This window comes from Mastomys coucha, unplaced genomic scaffold, assembly GCF_008632895.1.
Source record: "Mastomys coucha isolate ucsf_1 unplaced genomic scaffold, UCSF_Mcou_1 pScaffold18, whole genome shotgun sequence".
NCBI classification, from domain to species: Eukaryota; Metazoa; Chordata; class Mammalia; order Rodentia; family Muridae; genus Mastomys; species Mastomys coucha.
In genome coordinates, this window is record NW_022196900.1 from 37,008,599 (window position 1) to 37,033,243 (window position 24,645).

General features: G+C 35.6%; 1 protein-coding gene and 1 pseudogene across 41 annotated transcripts in view; one reads left to right on the forward strand and one right to left on the reverse strand.

Moving 5' to 3' along the window:
- The window catches only part of Ptprd (protein tyrosine phosphatase receptor type D), a 2,240,535-nt gene that overhangs the window by 877,987 nt on the left and 1,337,903 nt on the right, over positions 1–24,645 (reverse strand). The gene's annotated exons all lie outside the window — the stretch shown is intronic.
- The window catches only part of LOC116095269, a 31,331-nt pseudogene that overhangs the window by 5,033 nt on the left and 1,653 nt on the right, over positions 1–24,645 (forward strand).

Here is a 24,645-nt window from a genome sequence, read left to right on the forward strand (position 1 = left end):
TATATATATATGTAGTTAATAACAGACATGCAAATGATACAATGCTTGCAGTACCTCTATGAGGTGTGTAAGTAGAGAGGGCAAGTTTTATTATACACAATGCTAGGAAATAGCCTGGAGGACCTGGCTTTGTACTTTTGATATAGCACCTACTACTCTGCTATGTGTTCACCTGCTTAATGCCTTTAAACAGCAGTTTCAAAGTGGAATCTGCTTCTTGTCTGATTTGAGTATTAAGGAGTGCAAAGTGCAACATTGGGAAATTGGTTCATTTGTACTGGTGAAGGCTCTTTCTCCCCTTGTCAGAATGCTACTAGTAAAGGTTTTGAAAAGATTCTTAGAATTTTTCTCTTAAAATTTATAAGAAGACAAACTTATTTTATTTGTCTGATTATAAAAATTAATGCAGTCTTTAAAATTACAACATATAGCAGATGCCAAAGGTTTTCCAGCCTGATAATGACTTGGGGAATTTGCTGTTAGTGAAAGCTCCATTCAGATGGGTCTTTGACTAGGGAAAGGGGAAGTGTCTTTTCTCTCTTTCCTTGAAGCTCATTTTTTACATTATAATTGACAGGGCCCCCCCAGCAATGTTCTATAACTGAAGAAACTGACATTGAACTAATGTAATTTGTTGAAATGCTCAGTACTTTAACAAAATATAATGTCTCAAAACAAGAACTTTTAAAGCATGGTTTCTAGTCTATGGTAATATTTTGGGACTTAGTAGTTTATAGTTTACATCTTGTGCTAAATATCTTACATGGCTTATTGAGATGATAGAAAATCATTCCCAGTTAGGGCTTTTAGTGACAGAGAAACACTGAACATATTTAGGTTATAGTATCATGTCGAGGGTAAGGTTATAATACCACACACCTGTCTTCTATCAATCCTTTCCAATATCTATTATTATTGTTGCTGCAAAAACTAAACTTATCATGATCTATCTCACTTTAAGTACTTAGATAATTCTTCAGTGGCCTAGTTACCAACATTTTTCAAAAAATGTGCTTGTAATGTGTTAGGTGGTTAAATTTTTATTACATAATTATAAAAATGGAGTAATTCTCTTATTTATTGGAAAAATAAGAACAATGCTAATATCAATAGTTTTTAAAATATTATAAGAGCATTCAAATTAATTCATATGCAAATGAGAATAGATTTCCCATTGGCTGTACAGATTTTTTTTTTTTTTGGTTTTTCGAGATAGGGTTTCTCTGTGTAGCCCTGGCTATCCTGGAACTCACTCTGTAGACCAGGCTGGCCTCGAACTCAGAAATCCACCTGCCTCTGCCTCCCAAGTGCTAGGATTAAAGGCGTGCGCCACCACTGCCTGGCTACTGTACAGATTTTTTGGTGAAAAGTTAGAAGCTACAACTGAGAGCCTAACGGTTTTAACTATGTCCTTCTTAAGGTTAGGATTCTGATTAGACAAGAAGTTCTCACTTGGAAAATTAGGATTATACAGTACCTACATAATATGTTAATTTTAAAGACTTATTTTATTTTAAATTATGTAAATGTGTATGACTGTGTGCCTGTCTGCATGTGAAGTGGCCATGAGTGAAGTACCCAGGAAGGTCATAAGTGTTGTATTCCACTGTAGCTGCTGTTAAAGGCAATTGTGAGTTATCTGACCAGAGTGCTCAAAATAGTACTTGAGTCCTCTGGAAGAGAAATATGCATTCCTAATTGCTAAGCCATCTTTCCAGCCAATTCATAAGGTTTTGATATGAGAACAGAATGTTTCAATAATTTTAGAATATTTGGGAAAGACATCTGGTACCTTGTCAGTTTTTCATATGGGCCAAAAATAATAAAATAAACTAGCAGTATTTCCTAAATTTAGTAGTCATATTGCTTACGATTAGTCCTGGATCACCCTCATGTTTGTAGGTCCAGCTAGTTTGTACAGTCACTTCTATGGTCAGCCAGCTTCCTTCCATCTTAGAAGATGTAGGGTAAGGCTGTATTTTGTTTTGTTTTGTTTTTGTTTTGCTTTGCTTTGTCTTTTGTTCGTGGTGGTTTTTTTTGTTTGTGATTGGTTGGTTGGTTTTGTTGTTGTTTTATGTATTTAAGGCTCCTCCTAAAGTTGAATTTCTCAAACCTCCACTTGAGTGTTCTCTCCCTCTTGTTATTTAATGAAGCCACAGTTCCCTTTCTTTAGATGCATCTTCCTCTCTGAATACTTCTCCAGTCCCTTTCTGTCTTATTGAATTGATACAGAAATTCTGAATCTCTTGAGTGACAACAGCTCTTCTTTTGCATTACTAACAATGTTTAAATTCCAGTTTGTCACTGCTACTGCTATGCTGGAAATGTCTGTCCACTGCTAAAGTTCTCTAAGGTTAGGAAATGCAACACACATGGGGACTGTAAACTGTACATTTATGAATTGCCTGAGCGCAGGCCTGGAACACACAAGAACTTATCAAATATTGTTGCTTAGTACTAAAAAAATAGAAAAATAACAAGAAAGAAATTAAATATTTTGGGGAGACTATCTGCTTCATTTTCTCACCTGAGTGCCTGCCCACTGTTCTCACGGTTTCAAGTTTCTGTCACATTTTAGCTTTGCTTTTCCTCCATGTTATCTTTCTAATCAGATCTCTGCACTCCATAAATTCAGTTATAGCTAAGCCTTGGGCATTTCCTGATACTCACTATAACTTCTTTTTTTCATGGCCTGTTTCACTTTTAGAAGGTGTTTCAATGCTAAGACAAGAGTAGCAGCCATTTAGCAACCTCTCTTCTGCAGCAATAAAGCATACTCCAATCTTGTTTTGACGAGGAAGATCAAATGCTTTCCTCCTGATATGAACAGGTGTGATAATCACAGGTAGAAAAATTACTTCCTCTATGGAAAGCTGTTAAGTGAGAGAAACCAAAATTACATATATCTGCCAAATGTGTAATGGGACAGGCAAGACTGAGGAGCCCGGTACATAAACCCAGGAGTCTCTGCAGTGGTGCTGAGCGCATCCTACTTCTGGTCTGGGAACACAAGTACGGGCCCTAGCGAAGGCCAGCTAGTCACAGCAGAAGTGATAAGAAAATCACCACACTCACAACCAACCACCCTTCTCTACAGCAACGCAACCTCCCTGGAGTGCCATCCTGCTCTGCTCCTAATTCAAGAAGCCAAATGGGTCTTTTAGCTGCATTTCATTTTCCCTGCCCAGCTGTTAAGCAATAGAATAAAAGGCATAAATGTGAAGTGGAAATACTATGAACAAAAGCAGGATATATGGTGCACAACTTCCCTATCAAGCAAAATTTTTCTTTTCATCTTAAGTTCCAATTAAGACACGTGGATTTTACTACAATTATGTAAGAATTTGATAATATCCTCCTTATATTTTAAGTCACAGATAGTAAAATGTTGGAAAATAAAATTGTTGGTACTTATTGGTCTGACAATATTAGACATCTGCAGATTTCAAACACAGTCCCAAAAGAGCTTTAGGAGAAAAATATCTTTCTTGATATAGAATAGCTTAATTTTTGATACTCTTTTGCTTTAAAGAGAAAATGGATTATATTTCAGAAACTATTTTTTTAAATATCAAATTTCACAGTTGATTTGCTGCATAATAACGATGAATATCTTGCTCCATGATGATAACACATCTTTTTATGTTTATTAACTCAAAGAACTTGATAACTAGGAAGTTAATACCAAAACCAAATCAAACCAACAAAACAACAGAAAACATATCTTGGAACATTGGGCTAAGAGCCAATTTTTTTTAAGTCAAAAGCAGCTGTTGTGTTTGTATTTAAAGAAATCATACAAATGAATCACACACAAAAAAAAAATCCTTCCAATGATTGTTTTTCAATAAGCAGTCTAATTTACAACAAACCAAGCAAAAAAGAGGCACTGTTGATCTAAGAAAAGCCCCTGAAATGGATCAAGAATAAAAGCTGTTATCAGCATAATGCCCAGTAATGGTAGGCTTGAACATGGACCACATATAAACCCCTGGAAATTTTTTTCTGTGATTTGAAGTTAGATTGAAGGAGGGATCAGAACTGTAGGACATGCCCCTCCTCCCAGGTCCTAACGGATAAGACAACACTACACTGAACATGGCAGAGAGTCAAAACTGGCAGCTGTGTGTTCCAGTTGGCAATTTTCTGCAGGAAATGGGCATCTGCCCCAATTTCAACAAAAGATTGGGATTGTAGTAAAACAAAACTTTTTGTTCTTCATTAATTCAGCACAATATATGTTCTGTACCTACTGTTTTTGTTAGTAAAGGTTTTTAAAATTGATACATGAAGATATATTTTCACAAATAGTCATATTTGACATGTTCGTATAGACAGAGCTTAGAATATGAAGTAATTGGTTGTAAGAAACTGAAAACAGAGGAAAAGCAGAAAAAATATCTTCCTCATACACCTTTTCTATTAGGAAATTCAAATTTACTATTTGGAAGAAAGATGGGTCACTACAGGGCTACATATTCCACACTATGCTTGCTTGCTTGCTTGCTTGCTTCCTTCCTTCCTTCCTTCCTTCCTTCCTTCCTTTCTTTCTTTCTTTCTTTCTTTCTTTCTTTCTTTCTTCCTTTTTTTTCTTCATCTTTCTTTCATTTTTGGAGTAGTGCAAGAATTATCTGTGAACAAGCAATCCTGTATTTGTTCATGGGAACACTATCTACAAAACTACACATGAACATTTCTTTTGTTTTAAGCTAGAAATTTCTATCAATAAATCTTGCCAAGTGGAGGCCAATACAGCAACTAAATTAGCTCTAGTGGTTAGCATATTTGGCCTCAATAACCCCTTTTTAATTTGCCTGCTTTGTGCATAGTGCATATGGTTCTTGTCAAAGCCGTTTCTGGAACTTCTGAAAATAGATTTTTTTTTTTTCAAAATGAGGAAAACAGGATCACAGATAACAGCACAATTTTCTATAATGTAAAAGATGTGTTTTGAATTAAACAATGGTATTCATTCACTTATATTTCTGGTAATATTCTAATGCTAATTTATTTAAGGTTCTTTTGGCAGAGTCAATTTAATTTGACGTCAACTACATAGCAGTCAATTTGACTATATGTAACAATTATATGGATACCATGAGTAAATTTCTGCCTTGCACAATTGAAATTTCATTCCCTTGGCTTTGTGTTCCTCTAAACTTTCTAACATATCCTCCTATAGTCATGTTCCTCAATAGATCTCTCCAGCTTACAGTACAGTTTTCACAATGTATTTCAGCCTGGTACCTGAATACTGATGACTTGGAAATCTGGTAAGCAGGTACCAGAGACTGATTGGCAGTAGCCAGGATCACAACCTCTGTATTTCAAGAGGTAAAATGTCATAATAACTGCGTTTACTTATATACCTACACCTGGTTAAAATGTGTGGTGGAAAGACATGGAGATGCTCCTATATTGGTGTAAGGGGGTCCATTTCAAATCCATATTTTCTACTTTAGGAAGTTCTCTTAGGTATTGACTTTGCTAAAAGGTGTAAGACTGAACATCAAACATTTTTGTTGTAAAGAAAAACTTCTGTTGCTTCTAGTTCAATACAGTAGTGTTGATGCATGAAGCACTTGGGTTGAGATTTAAAACAACAGCAAACACTACTTCTGATTATACTTGATTCTGTTTCTGGCTGACTTGACTTATTCAACTGATATGTGGACTTGAAGGAAACAAAATCCAACCATCTCAGTTTGCTTCTGCTGCTTAAAAAACAACAACAACAACAAACAAACAAACAAACAAAAACCCAAAGGAAGCTTAAACCACAGTGGAGGCTTAAATAGCTCAGATGCATTTTCTCATGTGTCTGATGTTGAGGAAGCCTAGGATGAAGGTATTGCTATCTGGTGAATGGACTTTTCTGTTTTTCAATGTGTTTGTATTGTGGCCTCAGTGTTTGAGACAGACATGAGCTTTCTAGTTTCTCACCAGTTGATTCAAACGTCTACACTTATGATCTCAATGACATTAGTGATCAAAGTCAAATCTCTGTATACAGTCACTGATGCTGTAGCATAAAAATATTATAGGACTATAATTCACCCCTCACCAATAATTAAAAAAACCAAAAGAAAGGACTGTTAAGATATTTTAGCAAAGTGTCAAATAGATGCACAAGGGCTTCTATTCTTACCTAAGCACTGTGTGGAAATGCAGATCTTTATATTTTAATGTCATTTTAAGTTATGTGTATATGTATGGGTGTGGAGGAAGGGGTGTGCTTGTGGGGGTCCTTTTGGAGGCCTATAGAAAGCCTTGTATCCCCTGGAACTGGAGGTATGGGAGAGTTAAGTTGCCCAACATGACTTCTTCGAACTGAACTCTAGCCTTCTGTAAATGTAGAGGGCACTCTTAACCAATGAACCGCCTCTAGCTCCAAAAATATAGATTTTCATGCTTCGTGTTAAACTTATTATAACTTAATTTTTACACGGTCTCATGTAATTACTTTTTCTAAAAATATTGCAGAAAAATATCATAGAATGCATGATAAAAATAAAGGTTCTGTCTGTCCATAATTTTCCACAATTAAAATAGCCAAGATCATTTAATATAACAATATTTAACAATCTAAGAATATTATGGTTAGAAAATTCATTAGTACTATTTTTGCCACTGTAAACAAAACTAACACATTGATTGAATTCCAGGCTTGACATTTTATTAATATATGCTATGATAGATCATTACATTAGTCACCCCCAAAATTAAGTAAGGAAAATCTAACACTGGATATGGACTGAAATATAGGTTAATTGCACTATTAGCTTAAAACATGCTATTCATCTTTTACAAGAATTCTGTGAACCAGAATGGTATTATTTCTAAAGTAAATAACAGTTTAAACTATGCGTATATTTTCTACAACATAGGAAGTGTGACATTACTTATAATGGAATTTTCAGCTATGCTGTATTTCAAAGCCACTTTAAAAAATTTATTCTATAATGTCAAAATCCAGAGTTATGCCCACAAAGCATATGGTTTTGGCACAGCTTTAGCAAAGTATCTAATAAATAAAAAAACTCTTCATATAACTGACATTTATAGGTCCCTACCATATATTTCGTTAATATTCTGTCCAAACACTGATACAAATGAAAAATGAAAGTTACTTTGCCAATGAGAAGCCAAAGATACACCACACTAGCCAGAATCTAGAATATCAACAGTTTGAGACAAGCTGCAAATAAAGATGACAAGTGTGAGAATCTGGAGGGATGTATATAATACTAACACACAGTTTGGATTTTTCTTGTATAATATTCAAATTCATGCATGTGCCCATTTTAAAAACAGGGACAGATTTTTATAAGATATGTTTACAAAAGAGGTTTGGTTGAAAAGACAAAAGCCTGTGCCATCATCAGATCTCTCAGTTTCTTCCTTCTTTGCTTCTCCTTTTGTCCTCCTCAGCTTGAGCAGCAGTGGCAGAGGGGTCAGGAGTGACCCCTTGTATGACTTGTATGATCCCAGCTCATAGAGCAGGCCCAACAGCCGACAGGCCCAGCATTGCCAATGAGGTTCCCAACGTTCAAGTTTGCCATGTCCTTTGCAAAGAAACTAGACCAGAAAGGTTTAGCATTGATGCCACACCAATCTTAATAGATTTGTCATCTAATCCAAGCAATACTGAATGATAACAGTACTAGTTGTACAGTGAACAGCTAAGTTACAGGAATTATATAGTCCATGTTACTAAACTGGATGTTTCCTTAAGCTAAGAACACTTTGTGTTTTTGTGCTATAAAGCTGAGATACCATGTAAAGCTATAATATTTTTTTTCATTAAAGGTAATAGGGGCTGATGAGATGGCTCTCTGGGTAAGAGCACCGATTGCTCTTCCAATGGTTGTGAGTTCAAATCCCAGCAACCATGTGGTGGCTCACAACCACCTGTAATGAGATCTTTCTTCTGGTGCATCTAAAGACAGCTACAATGTACTTATAATCAATCAATAAATAATAAATCTTTAAAGGTGACAAAGGGTATATATGGCCTCCATACTGTGTCATGGGTCTTCTAGTATACTTACCTTGTAGTTCAATGTAAGTACGTAATTTTTGAAAGGGTCCATTGCATAGCTGAGGAAGAGCACATGATGTCAGCATGTCATCATATGCTGTATATTATGCGCAAGAGGAAATACCAGCTTTTCAAAAGTGTGATTATTTCATGAAAAGCACACCCCTCCTCCGAGCTGTCCTATTGCTGTTATAAACAAAATCCTTATTGCAGGGAATTCTTTTGTGCTGTAGGAAAATGAATTCCACACTTTAGAATGTTGAACAGCAGCTTCAGTGGAGTGCTATGGTTCTCACAGATTACTCTACCCCATTAGAATATTCATGATCCAATCAGAATGCTTTCTAAGTCTCTGCAATTTTTCCATTGTAAAATAAACTAGGTACGTTTTTGATGAAACAGCCTATGCTGAGCAAATGCCTTCATTAATTTTTTTTAAACTTATTTTATGGATTCCGTTACTATCAAAGAACATTGCTCTGTGAAAGCAGACACCATTCCACTAAAGCAAAATTGGAACTATTGAAAAAAAAATTGTACTTGAAAAAATAAAACAGGATAAAACTAAAACATTATCAGGCAAAGTACATTGACAATGCAAATCAAATGCACACGGTATAATTATAATTGTGTATTAGCTGAAGAACTGGAGATTATAAATGGTGTGTCTCTGGTGAAGAGGTTTCCTGAGCACATTACATATTCATTGAATTTTTATTTTTATTCACTAAATGTCCAGTTCTCCCTCCTACACACCAGGCATTATGACTCCATGCCTGAAATGAATATTCTGAGTTTATAAGAACATGTTTGTACATACAAATTAACAAAACTAACTATAAATATAACAAATGTTGCCACTGATCTGCATGGTTTCATCTGACTAGCAAGGCTGGGTTAGTTTTGTGAAAGGGAAGAATGTTCTGGAAAATTTGTCCAAAGATAACATCAAGAGAGTATCAAAAAGATCCTACAGACTCACTCTTACTAAAGATGAAATGGGGAAAGAGGCTGGACCTCTCTCAGAAAACTCACAGGTCCTACACTCTACTGCTTATCAGCAGGCAGAGTAAGATTCTTAATTTAGATCAAGTTTCAAACATGGTGTCTCTGTGGTAGCAGGACAGCCAGCTTATACTAGGGGAAGGAGGGAGGAAAGAATGGTATATTCCATCTTAAGAAATTTCTGTTAATTTAGAAGATGATATTTCTAGCACATTATTCTCATTTGACACCTTTTTTTCCAGGATTGCCTCTGATTTCCCTTAATTATTAAAATTTAATTATAGTTTATATTATTAACTTTGAAAGGTTGGTTAGAAATGGGGTCATTGAAAGTATCTTTGCTCTGGCTCAGATATTGAGATAGTCTACTTTTCATTTAAATGGGGGAATTTAATTCATTACTAACAATTAATATAAATGCATTCATAATGGCTACATTTTATTTTAGCTATTTTAGTAGATATGACACTCACATTTTATAACCACATACTAGCTGATTTTCATAGGCTTCTGTTATTTAAGGAAATTTTATTGTTTTATAGCACAATCATTTTTCTGGAAAACATGAGATTTCTCTTAAGCTAAAAGCCAGTCTCACATAATAAAAGACACATGAGACTCAAAGATTCATTTGCTAATTAGAGATGCCTGTACATTGCCTGAGAACTGAAATTATTCAAAGATTTTTCTTCTTTCATAAATAGTTTGACAAATTTGATTGGCAGCTTGTTAATTTATTTAATATTGACTTCATAATAATGACTTCATTTAAATCTGTTTGTACACTTACATAGTGTTGTTTATAGGAATTCACTCTATCAAGAATAATTCCTTATATTTCAGCTTTTATTCTAGGGATTCTGATGACAAATATAATGAAGCTTATTTGTATAAAAGTACAGTTATATTAAATTATTTTAAGACAGCTAATAAAGGGGGAAGTAGATATGAACTTAAGCCTTCTACTATCCTTTCAAATGTTTTCATCTTTTTCTTCTTTATGAACATTTTTATATAGTATATTTTAATTATTCATTCTTTTGTTCCATCTTCCAAATTTTCCCCATACCCTCTTTATCTCTTCCAAATCCATAGCCATTCTTCTTGTTAAATTTGTTTCATGTTTTCACATATATGTATATACATGTCTGTTTCTAAATATAACCTGCTCAATCTCTATAATCTTATTCATATGTATTTTCAGGATTAATTGTTAGATATGTCTACAAAACACTCCCAAATATAAGGCTCAGGAGTCATTTAGGGAGATGGTGCAGAATAATTTTAAGAATCAGAAGATCTTGGAGTTTGCTACAACATTGTATCTTCTAGTGATATCAAAAGCTATACCTTAATCAAATTCTCAGCAACATGACTCTCTAAACATGGGCTGAATAAGAAAAGTACAGATGTTCAAATGAATAGGGAAAGCCCAGGAGGCCTCAACCCTATGCAAAGAATGACTGTCATCTAAGAAATGCTGAGTTAGAAAAAGAGCATTTCCTAGGGAAGAGCACACCAATTGTTTATCCAATGCATTTTGATAATGTTTTTCTTCCTCCTCCAATTCCTCCCAAATTCCTTCAATTATCCCACACACATTATGTTTTCTATCCCTGCCTCAAAAAAAAAAACAAATAAAATCAAAACAAATAAACAAAAACAATAAGACCAAAATGCAAGGACAAAATTCAACAACAATCCCCCGACAAGTCTTATGTTTATGCGTTTGTGTGTCCATGCATGCATGTGTGTGTTTTTGTTTGTGTGTGTGTGCCTGTGTGTGTTCGAGTATGTGTGTGTGTGCGTGTGTGCGTGTGTATATGCATGTGTATGTGTGTGTGCGTGCACCTGTGTGGGTGAGTGTGTTTGTGTGTGTGTGCGTGTGCGCATGTGTGTGTGCATGTGTGTGTGTGTGTGTCTGTGTGTGTGTGCATGCGCCTGCGTGTGTGTGTTTGTGTGTGTGTGCGTGCATGCGTGTGTGCGCGTGTGTTTGTTTGTGAGTGTGTGTGCATGCATGCATGTGTGTGTGCGTGAGTGTGTGCATGCATGTGTGTGTGTGTGTGTGTGTGTGTGTGTGCACGTCCATTGGCTGACTACTCCCAGGCATGCAGCCTGGCCTGGAATGTGGTTTATATACCCAATAACTGTCCAGTGTTGAAAACTGATTAGCAGAACAGTTCTTAAATGTTGTCTATGATTAGCTCTTCTGACTTAATTACACCTCAGCTTTACTTCTGGTGAACATGTGATGCAGGACAACCAGAAGAAAATCTCCTGAACAAGTTAAATAAAGCATATAAAACATACAATTTATCTCCTAACACAACCTGCTACTAGAATATAAGTGTTTCTTAGTGAGTGATGACTCCCTCAAATATTGGAGAGGACCAGCTCTTGCAATTTGTTTTAAAGGAGATCATCGATATAAGAATTCAGTTCCCTGTATCTCCTCTCCACAATGTTGAACTCATCAAACTTCATTCAATGTTGTCTCTGTTCTGCACCAAATGTGCTGTTTCCTACAAATCAAATCTCCTCCAGGCACTACTGCTTCAGAAACGTACACTGAAGAACAATCGTCCTGGTTACTAGATGGGAAATTTTGAGAATCCTGGACTTCAAATACTTTTTTGTACAAAGATGATAAGAATGAAAGATTCGTGGGAAAGCAACTACCCTTTAAATACTTAATGCAGATGACAAGCAAAGAGGAGTGGCTAATGTAGGTAGTCACAGTTAAGTGCTTCTCTTTGGCTTGCACTAGGATGTATACACTTCATCCTTACATGTCAAGGCAGTAACAAGTCTGACTTGAATTTCCTTCTCTGTTGGAGACTTGTATCCAAGGAAAATATATGTACCTTTTTGTGAAACTCCAGGATTCTCTCCTCACTGAAGAAGTGATAGGCCAAGAACATCAAACTTGCCAGCATCTAAAGTGAATTGACCTTACTACTTCAATAAATTACTTAAATTTCATTGATAATAACCATAAAGGAATAAGGCTGGTCAGGTTATATGCCTTAGCAGCTCTGTGTTGAGGTTAAAACATCTTGAGAGAAATCTAGGAGGCAATAGTCATCTTCTGTGCAAAAAGCACACATTTGAAAAGATTCCTCTTTGGCCTGAGATTAAAGCTATGGCTTTGATAAAAAAGTAAAGACAGGGCTGGAGAGATGTTCCACTGGTTCAGAGTACTGGCTGTTCTTCCAGACGAGCTGGGTTCAATTCCTAGCACCTGCATGGCAGCTCACAACTGTCTGTAACTCCGGTTCCATGGAGTCTAATTTGCTCACACATGCAAGGAAAACACCAATGTACATAAAATTTTTAAAATGTCATAATAATAAAAATGAAAAATGAAAAGACATTAACATGAATATGACTTTAATAAAAAGCTTATTTAATCAGATGTTTTTTGGAATCCCTACCTATCTTAGAAGATTCAACATTTTTGTTAATTCTAGCATTGTTTTGCTAATAAATACTTTTCTCTTACTGATGTAAGTAGAATTATGACCCCTGGGAAAGGGGCCTAGAATGAAATCCATAGGGCAGGTTGAATAAAAGTGGTCTCAGAATGCTGAAGGAAACTATTATACTGTTTGAAGGCGTTTTCTCTTCACAAATGGGATGAGATCTCAGGTCGTAGATGAATTCTTGGTAATGAGATAAAGGCTTTGATCACATAGCAAATCTAGGATGGAGAAGAACCTTTATTTGTCCATGTTGTCAGTATGTCTTGCTTTTTAACATTTATGTCACGTTTTAGATAATTAGTAAGTGGATAGTGAGCAAAAGACATATTTTGCACTCAAAGAAAAATATGAGAACTTTGCTAGCAAGTATATATATCTAAATATTCTTAAAGAACTGAGAGGAAGACTTCACTTTAAAGCCAACAAAATGCTGACCTCCTAAATATTTATTATAATTCATTTTGTTTCTAAAGTAATACCATCATAATATCTCTTTCCTCCTACATCTCTGAGGTAGAAAAGGAAGCTGACATCATCTGTCTTTTAAAGGAAATGAAGCTTCTTAATTTGCTGAAGTAGCTTGACCAAAGATACTGCCTTTTCTGCTACCATTTCAGAACAATTGTGATCATGTGACAATCTTCCTTACATACTTATTAGGTTCTGGAAATGTGCTTTTCTGTTACTATTTTCATAGCTTTCAAAGGTCTTGGCTCCTATTCTTTGGGGTAATACTATTATTGTATCATGGAGATGTCTAGAATTACTTTTTTTAGTTTTTTTTTTCTCTCTGAGATGAAAATTATGAGTATAGCCCCTATCTGGATCTTTAGCACACACTTATACCCCAACTGAACTGGCACATTGCTGTTTGTGACAGATGTATTTTAAAACACATTATGTCCAAAATCTTTGTGATATTCCTGCCTTCCTTCAAATAGATGGAGAGTGCAGAAGCTAAACAAAAGGTTTGGCTTCTAATGAATAAATTACAAGCAGGAGATATACAGTTGAATAGGCCATCAAAATATACCACAGCTTCTCTTGTGATCACTCTTTCTCTGTCAAGTTACTTGCTAAGGGGAAAGCTCAGTCACTAAGGAAAAGGCACACATTGTATAAAAGTAAAGTCTCAAATCAGTAGCCAGTAAAGAAGTGACATCTTATGTCTATAAGCATGCAAAGGAGCTATCTCAGAAGATATTCTTTCTGTTCTTCTCAAACCTTTAGATGGCTGCAACCCAAGCAGCCATCTAATTGCTGCATGATATGGAGCCTAGAGTTCAAATCAATCAAGTTAGTTGTTTTTAAATTCCTGATGCAATGAAATGATAAGATAGTATTTTGGCCATAATTATAATTTAACGAAGTCTATCCACCAATATACCATTTTTTTAAACATTTCTGTTTGTGAGGTGACAAGATTCAGGCTGTTTATATTAAGTCAATTTGTTGTCTTAGTTGAAAATGCTTGACATTATAGAATATACAATAAAGTGCTTTATCTATAAATGTATATTTGAATTTATTTTTCTGCATAGATAGACTTGTATAATGTCTATATTCATAACGCATTATTAGCTCATATAAAATAGTTGTAGCATATAATCCTGTAAGCAAGAAAAACAAAGACATACTGCAGGAACACATCTAACTATTTAGTCAAAAAAAATATGACCAATTTTCTACATAAAAAAGTAACTCTGTGTCAAAAAAGATAAAGACAAAGCACTAAGATTTATTTGGTTATTGATGTAAATGAGTCTGTGTATATGTGTGCTCATTATGTGTGTGACTGGTGCTCACAGAGGCCAGAAAAGAGCATTAGATGTCCTTGGTCTAGAACTATGCACCACCACGTGGGTCCTGGTAACAGATCTGGGTCTTCTGCAAAAACAAGTGCTCTTAAATGCTGTGTCATCTTTCAAGTATGAGAAAAGAATTTAAACTCAGATTTCTTTATAGCTAACTCCTAGTATATAACTGAAATGCAAATACATGTGCACACTTAAATATATTATATATACTAATGTAATTTTAAATATATTGATGTACATCTCTGTGTAGTTTCTATGCATATATATCTAAACACATATGTGTGTACATATATACTTGAATTATATGTATGTTTTTATATATTATGGATATATGTATTTATATAATGTTAATCATAAAGACACATTCATACATACATACATGTAGTTTACTAGTAACATGTATATACTATACATAATATATATAATATAGAGTACATTATTACATGTTTACAGTACATTTGTTTAAACAGATTTGCATTTTTCTGACATGGTCTAGCCACATAATATTGAAAAATGTTCCTTGATCAAGGTTTCTGTAAGTGAATGAACGATTACATTACAGAATTATTACAAAGATTAAATGTAAAATCCACACTAAATGCTTCTGGGACCTTAATGTTGTTTTTCCCTAAAGGGTTTGAGCACTGGAAGCTTGGGCTACAGTTTAGTGATGTAGAATTAGTTATTGCAGTTTTCAGAGGTAGCAAGCTTCAGAAGGAATTAATACAATTCTTATGAGATTCCCCTGTAGTCTCATGAGCTTTATCCATGTGTTTTATTGGCATGATATTATCTTCTACAAAATGGACCATCCAAGAAGACTCTAATTAGCGGCCAGTTCTATAGCAGTGCCTGATATTAGACTTTCAATATCTATTATTTTGAACAAAATAAACCTCTTTTCTTAATGATGTTGTCTTGCTTTAGGCATTTCACTGCAATACAAATGAAGATAGAGAAATACATGATAAAATGTTTGATTCAGAAGAAGCACTCTGAATCTGTGTTGATTTCCTTTTATTTCCCCATCTCCTACTTTCCTAAAATACATCTTATTCATAGTTTCTCAGTCTCACAATACAAGCCTTTGAAATAGACATGCTCTACTAATAGTAGTTGAAAGTTTTTGAAAGGTAGATGGCTTTTACTTATAGATGCAAGATTGATATTTGATAATATTTTTCTCAATGGAGTTATCTTTATAATAAGGTTCTCAAGGATAGAAATGAAATGTAAGCATGTTTGGACCTTTGATTCCCTGTAGCACTTCTATCCCACACAACTGTCCAGCATAATGGTGCACATTTTTCTGCTGTACTCTAAATATAGACATTTGAAATAACTCTATTCAAGCTGACAATACTATAATTTTACTTGCTAAGTTATTCAATCAAATAAAAGATCTTTTATCTGCTAAGATTCTGGATGTAAACATGCTCTCAAGTTTGGTTTGGTTGTTTTCTTTTGAGAAAGGTTTAACTCTGTGTTCCAGGGTCCTTGTGAGTAAAGTAAGTAAAGTAAGTAAAGGTAACCTCAAAATTTTAGTGTTCCTTCACCCTCAGGCTCTCTAAAATACTAGGACTGTAGTTGTGGGTAATCATTTACAGCTACCTCTAGTTGTCTTAAAGAAAAATAAATTATTAGAAGATCAACAGGGACTTAGCAAATTCATGGGGAACTAAAGAGCATGTGAGTCAAAGAAGGCATCAGGGCTCATCATAGAAGGTCTGACTGATATGCTGTGATGTGATAAAAACCTGCAAAAGCTCCTTCTTTCAATGTATCTTTCACCCCAGACTCAATGCCCATGGCATGGCATCTGTGTGGCCAAACTTTGGTCATGCAATATTCTGTGTTAGAACCTTTCTCAAAAGAAAACCAACAAACCAACTTGAACGCATGTTTACATCCAGAATCTTTACAGATAGAAGACCTTTTATTTGATTGAAAACTTAGCAAGTAAATGAGGAGAAAAATGCATATCTGTTTGTTACTGTTGGTAAACACTCAAGTTTCTTGTTATATCAAAATTGGACATCACAGAAACAATTTTCCCAAGCAAATAGTGCTCAGTTAGCAAGACAAACATCAGTGGATTAAAGAGAATGATACACATTGGACTTGTACTTGGTGGATGAAGAGAAAGCCTTCAGAGGAAGGCAAAGTAGATATCTTGACAATGCTAGGATTTAGGGAATGTAATGAGACTTGAGAAGGAAGCTCATGTTATATGAACACTAGTACAACATATTTGATCAAGAATACTAGTGTTAGAGGCATTTTATTTAGATAGAATTTATAAAGACTTGAAATGTTAGTATTTGCAAACTATAGACTTTTGAAATTTCTTTCAGCTTGTTGAAAATCATCCTTGAGCACCCTCAGAGGCAGGGGGAGGGGGATACCAGGTTTTGTGGAGAGGAAACTGGGAAGGGGGATAACATTTGAAATGTAAATAAATAAAATAGCCAATACAAAAGAAAATCATTTTTGTATATTAAAAATCCAATAACATTTAAAGAACAGCAATACACTTATCTGTTGGTATCCATAGGAAACTTCCCCCAGGACAGCTGTATTACCAAACTTTTGAACTTTCATATTAGGACTTGTGTGTAATTGATATTCTCCTAAATACTTTATACCATCTCTAGCTTGTTATTGTACCTAAACTAATGCAAATCAGTTTCAATAGATTATAAAAATATCTCTTACATCCTAACAAATCTCTAGACCACACAGCAAACTTAACAATATATCCTGAATCCGTCTAAGACTAATCCTACTGTGTAACCAGCCTATTTGTTTAAATTGTCTTTAATAGACCGATGTAACAACCAATTTTGCTTGCCATAGGTCACCCATGTAAACTTTTTAATTCCAAGCTAATGTATAGCTGTAATTTTAAATTATGAGTACTTCCATGATTCTGACACAGAAACCAAAATATGTGGATGTTCTTATGTGTTCTATTTTATTTTGAAATCAAGCATAGGTTGAAAAGAAACCAATAAAACAAATATCCACCATAAATGCTAGATGTAGCATTTTACTTTTTGACATTGCTTGTTTGTTATATGGTTAGTTGGAGTGATTTGAAGTCAGTGACTTAATCCTTTATAAAATTCTGTTAAATACTCCCAAAAAATGTCCCTCACTCTTTCTTGTATGGTGATTTTTTATTTGTTCCACAAGTATATAGCCAAAGATTTTTCTTATATACTCATACACACAGACAGATGAAAGCAATATTTAGATGGGCAACATTCAGACACATATAACAGACAAATTAGAGACAAGAGTTAATAGAAGGCATAGGAAAAAGAGATTCAACATTCTTTAATATATATATGCATATGTATGTATGCATATATATATATATATATATATATATATATATATATATGTGTGTGTGTGTGTGTGTGTGTGTGTGTGTGTGTGTGAGTTTCATCTGTGGTTGCTTGAATCCAAGGACATTAAAACCCACTGAAACAAAAGGCACACATTATATTATTTACAAATAAAACTTTGTATTTTAAGCCATAATTTATTATGTAGTTGTGCTGACCAATTTTACATCAACTTAAAATAGGCTAGAATCATCTGAGAGACCAGAACATCAATTGAGAAAATGCATCCATAAGATAGGGAGTCAGTTGGTCTGTAGAGCATTTTATAAATCAATGATTGATGCGGGAGGACCCAGCCCATTGTGGGTGGTGCTATACCTGGGCTGGTGGTCCTAGATTCTATAAGAAAGCAGACTGAACAAGCTAAGAGGCTCAAGCTAGCAATCAGCACCATTCTAGCCATCCCTCCCCCACCACCTCTTGGCCTCTACATCAGATCCTATCTCCAGGTTTCCGCTGTGTTTGACTTCTGGTCATGACTTCTTACAATAATGAACAGTGATGTGGGAGTGTAAACATAATAAAAGTTTCTTTCCTCATGTTGCTTTTGGTAATAGTGCTTTGACACAACGATAGAGGAGCTAACTAAGATATCTAAAAATATTGTTGGCATTTGCCCTAAATTCCTGACACAAACTTTTTGAACTTCTAGGAATTCTTGGAGCTACTTTGAAATAGACGTCTCTTTATTTACTTTTCCTGGTGTTGTAATAAAATGCCTTTGCAAAAGCATTTTAAGGAAAAAAGTGTTTATTTGGCTCACATTGTAAAGGTCTAGCCCGTCATGGCACAGTTGAGGAAGCAAGAGCCTAAAGCAGCTGGCCACATTGCATTCACATTTGGAAAGAATGAAAATAGTGAATGTCTGTGCTGAGCTAACTTTCTCATTTTTGTACAGTTCAGACTCCCAGCACAGGTCATAGTGTAATCCACAGTGGGACTGTCTTCCCACCTCAGTTAACTCACACATGATAATTCCTAATAGGAACATTCATGTCCATCTTCCAAGTAACTCCTGATCTCATTAGGCTGACAAATAAAATTTACCCATTGCAAATTGAGTTTGTACTACTGATGGAAAGGTCAAGGCAGGATTGCTTCAAAATGAGGCTATTTTTCAGAGAGAGCCAGGGATTAGAGGATTGATACAGGAGAAAGAAGGTAGAAGAATAAAGATTAATTTCAGTGAGAGTTATTAAACCAGATTCTATAAGCTGCCTGGTTCGTGCACATGTGAAGTACTGTGAATTGACACAAACAAGAACAAGATGGAAGTGATGCATGCTTGGCCCCAAACTTATTCTAAGCACTTCTGCCACATTTGTTCCTAGGTACAACCCATTCAGTACAGCTGGGAATACATGATCCTATATGTGAAATATGTAAATAAAGTGTGTTTGAGGTTCATGAGCCTCTGAAGCAGAATATTGAAATAAAGAAAGGGAAACTCTGAATTTAATGTCAGTTACAACGTATTTAGAAAGCCTGGCTTGCGTTCAGTATCAGAAGTGGGGGCTGTCTTTAAGGATAGAGCCTTTAACTCTCAGAATGAACCAGGAATTAAAGGTGGTGGCATAACCAGATTAAATTTTCTAAGCTCTCATCTGGAGAGATGAAGCATTTCTATGGAATAGTCACATGCGTGGTCTGAGAACAGGGCATGTACAGAGAAACTTTTCACATTTAGGAGCTATCATCTGCTGCCTCAAGATAAGAATAAAACTAGACTGTATCTACTCTCTCAACAAGTATTACAATCTGAGAAATTTTGCCTGAGATCATTCTCTTTGTTGCATATTCTAATTTAAAGCAATCTACTCACAAATAATTACTCTTGGAAGCTAAGGCAAACAGATTTTTATCTTTTTATACTATGCACAAAAATGTAAATCTCACATTAGCTTAATCTTCCAATTAAACTGAAGCCTGGAAGTCTGTATCCCTTTAATTCTTGTCATGGGAATTCTTGTCCTGGGATTGGTGTCCTTACGAGTTAGAAGCACAGGAAAGCACAAGGTTTTCTTGTTTGGTCACTTAGCTTATATTTGATCTCTACTAATACTTCTTAGGAAGTGAGTTGAAGGAAGAAACTTTTATTGCCTGTGTTAACTAGTTTTGCACACACACACACACACACACACACACACACACACAATTCTATCACACTAACACTGGCCAAATACATTTTCAAGTAAGAATATAATCAATCTAGTTCTACATGCTCAACTTATTTGCATGAGACAAAGTAGAAACATACACTCTCACAAATTACTACCTTGAGTCTAGAGAGGCTATGAAGGAGATCTCCGACACAGTGAGGATTGTACTGACTGAGTGCAGACAATGAAGTCATTATTAGGAGAGTAAAATCCTAAGATAACCACACACATGTGTCTATATATATTTATATAAACAAACCATAAATTGAACTTCACATATTTGTAAAGACATATTATATAATTGTTTAAACCACAAAGCCTTGATAAATACTGCTTAATACATTTAAATAATTGACTTTGATGAACACTAATCATCCATGTGGTGGGTCTACTTAGGTATATATGTGTGGCTTTCTGTTTTTTTCTAGATAACAGTTCTACTTGTTATTTCTATAAAAGGCTACAGAATACTTCATTTTTGTCCTGCTCTGGCCTTATATCCTTCCTCATCATTCTTCTTGTTCACTCTCATTTTATCCTTCTTTGTCTGTGAAACTGGTGGCACAGCATAATGTGTGTTTGTCAAAGGTCTAGTTCCCCTTCTCATAATGTCATTCTCTTTACGTTTCTACTTCACATTTAAAACAAACATATTGTTCCCGCAATAAAGCTTTTTATCTGTAAGCTATTGTGCAGTATAAAAGCATTGTTCTGTAGAAAAAAAAATACCAGGAGAGTCTTTTGTCTGCCAAGCTGAAAAACTAAATTCCTCAGCACATAAAGTGCATTATGTTCCTCTTTGGAGTTATACTATGGAAAGGAGACTTGAGTTAGTGACCAATAGGAAACATTAAAAATTGACTTAGCTATTGTGTGACCTGCCAGGAATTCTAGCACTCAAACTGAAGCTAAAGTGTCCCAAGCCATCATTGTTTACATAGCTAAATCCTGAAATAAACAATCAAATAAATAAACTTGTGCAAAATCATTAAGTGTATTTCTATTATATGCTATAAGAATTATCAAATTATACAAGTACCAGAGAACTATAATGTTTGAACCATTACTTTGAGCTTGCCTTACCCACTTAGCTCATAGGTAAATTTAATATGGTCTTGCTAAATATAACAACTTTATTCCAGTGAAGCTCATAATTTTAGTTTCTTATCCAATGTATAAATATTACTATGTGGCAAAATACAGACTTCACACATTATGAGGTTGTGGTACAAAAGTATAGATCTTACCAAACAAATACATGATGCAAAGGGCTTTTTGTATGTCATTTCATCTTCACAATTCCATTTGTGTAGTTTTATACATCTGATATTACTTCTATTTCCTCCCAAATGACCTTCACTGTTCTGTACACGACCAGGTCCTTTCTAAATCAAAACCTGACACAATTGCTATCTCTTCTTGGAATCATTCTAGCTCTTCTAGGAAGTCACCTCTACTCATCTTCCAGTGGTATGCAATCAATCTTTGGTGACAGAGAAACATTCTGGTCCTACCAAATCATAGTCAAGGAGAGCATTTCAATTCTTACACATTGAGAGTTGAGAACGAATGATTACCGTACATTTTATTTGTATATTGTGTATCTAATCTCAGCTTTGGCCTATAAGTTTTTTATGTCCCAATTTTGATACATTATTAATGACAGCCCTTGAGAAGAGAATCTATACTGAATATTCTATTTATTTATTTTTTATTTTTAGCTAAAAGATTTTGAATTGATGTATTGTATATGACTGCTTAGTTAGCAGAGGAGTAAACAAGTCTCAGGGTAATTTTTTTCAATCATCAAAGATCTATTTCATAACACTAGCAGTTATCTTGTGAACAGTGATTTTACATACTGCCTCGATTCTTTTCTTGTTAGAGAAACAACTAACAAGCAGTGTTGAAGACAGATTTGGGCTAACATCCATCTGGTGGTCATATTACTAATAGAACTTCACTCTACAACAGAGTCATAGTGAATGTCATGCAGTGTGTCATTGCTTACTACTAAAGGCCCTTTCGAAGTTATGCTGTGGCTTCTCAGACTACATAAAATAATCTTTTGGACTAAGTCATATGTATACTAGAGTTGCATAATAAGAAGCCATAGAATATGGTCCGGGAATGTGCCCTCTCTTAAGGTCTTCAAAAGGCTAGTATTTCCTTTGGGCATAGCAAAAAGACATAGTTCCATCAGAGATCACAAAATTAAATGTTCTTAGGGACAATGAAAATGAGCACTAGTAGAGTAGCTCAGAAAGGGAATGGGTAAATAGCCAGTGCTGAGTAACAATTCTACTGTAATCAGTCAGATGGGTATGCTTTACCATCAGAAAGCAAAATGGTAAAATCCTGATTTTAAATGCTGATGGCTGGACCCAGTCTGTTTCTCTCTCTCTCTACTTTTTGTCTTTTTAAATTGGATATTTTATTTATTTATATTTCAGATGTTATTCCTTTTCCTGATTTCCCCAGAAACCCATCCCACCCCCCTCCTCCTGCTTCTATGAGGGTGTGTCCCCAACAACCCACCTACTCCTTCCTCCCTGTACTCAAATTCCCCTACACTGGGGCATAGATCCTTCATGGGACCAAGGGCCTCTCCTCCCACTGATATCTGACAAGTCCATCCTCTGCTATATATATGGCTGGAGCCATGGGTCTCTCCATGTGTACTCTTTGGTTGGTGGTTTAGTCCCTGAGAGCTCTGGGGGTACTGAATGGTTCATATTGTTCCTCCTATGGGGGCTACAAACCCCTTCAGCTCTTTAGGTCCTTTCTCTAGGTCCTCCATTGGGGACACTGTGCTCAGTCCAATGGTTGGGTAAGAGAATCCAACTCTTTACTGGCAGATCCTTTCAGGAGATAGCTATATCGGGCTCTTCTCAGCAAGTACTATGAGCCAGTTTTAAAAACATACTGTCTTGGCAAAATTTTAAATGTCTGTTCATTATAACATTTAACATTATTTTAACCATCCTCTGTCTCTCTTGGTTTCTGTAAGCATGCCTCAGGGTCGCTACCTATCTTCCTTTACCTTTACTCTATCCCTCTATCTAAAACTGTATAAATTGATCTGATTGCTTAGAATCAGTGTCTAGGTTTTCAGTTCTGCATGCTTTGTGTATATTTGATTAGGCTTCCATTTCACTCTCGTTCTTGTTTCTGTAACAAATGAGCAGCCTCAGTCAGCCCTTTACCAGACGCTTTGTGCAAAGGTGCTGTCCTACACAGACCTTATTGTGGTAGAAAGGCAGTCGGGTCTTAAAAGGAAAGAATCAAATATTGTTTTAAATGTCAGCATTCATAGGCACAAAATAATTGTACTTTAGACTTTTGGAAATGTTTTGTTTTAACGAATGAGGTGAAATTAGAATGAAAAGCACATTTTTAAAAATTCCTCTAAATATTTATTATGCAGTATTAGTTGAATGAGGACTAAAAGCCATGCAAGAGGAATTATTTTTCGTGTAAGGGTTTTGCTTTGTAACTTCTCTTCACAACACTTCCAACACTTGAGCATGCTATGCTAGAATGTGTTCACCACTGTGAGGATCAGGAGGTTACAGGACAAACAATTTGTTTTGGCTCATAGTTGCAGAACCTTCAGTCCATATTCCTGGACTCCGTTGCACGTAGGTCCAGGCTGAGGCAGTGTATCACCCTAGTGTGGGCAAAGCTGCTTTCCTTGTGGAAGACAGGGTGCAGAGACCAGCGGGAACCACACACCAGGTACCCTCAGCACCCTTATAACCACTTCTTTAAGCTACTAGACCTACTTCTTTAAGCTATGTCAGAGCTTCTGAAGTGTCTGGCATCTCCAAAAACAGTGCCCTCTGCCGGAGAGCAGGTGTCCACACTGGTGTCTTCGAAGGACATTTTCTATTCAAATCATAACAGTTGACAACAAACGCTGAACTAACATTTCCTCTGCTTTGAATTAACATTCTAAAATTCACCCTGAAATGTAATTGCCACTGTAGCAGTGTTGGAGTTCAAGCCTTTAAGAAGTGATTAAGAAATGAAGATGTTTCCCTCACAAGCTAATTTATGTTAAACCAGGAATGAATAAATTAATACGGGGATTTAGCTGTATTTTTTTCTCCTGTCTACTCCCCTCTCCTGTCTCTTTCTTTATGATGTGATGCAGCATAAAGAGTCATAAAATGAAACTCTCTCCAGAACTTCCTAGCCTCCATCAGTATGCACTAAATCAGAATATACTGCTTATAATTAGTTCGATTTGTAGTATGCTTTTACAGTATTAGAAAATGAAAGAAGACAACATGTAAAACAATAGTATGCTATGAGCTCAAATATACTGGCTGTAACACAAAAGAGGGGAAGCCCGTTTTTTTCCTCTTTGCTACGTTGCTGCCTTGACCCATTCTGCTCTCGTCCTAATAGAGCCCACTGACCCTAGAGCTAGAGCAGCTCACCTGTGAAGGAGTGCAGGTTCTGCTTGAATGCTGTGCATGTAAATACTAATGCATGTCCTACTTCACTCAGCATCGGAGCAAAGCTCTGCAGGGTGTAAGTCAGTCAGTTCGACCACACACTGTTATAATTGGGTCAGAGTGGGGGATGCAAATCTTCTGCCATTAGCCATGCCATGCGCCATGCTTCTCAATGCCTCTGATTTGAACGCATACCCCCAACAGACCAAATGTTAACATTTACGACAGGACACGTTGTCCACTCCACAGCAGGTAGTGGTGATTTTCA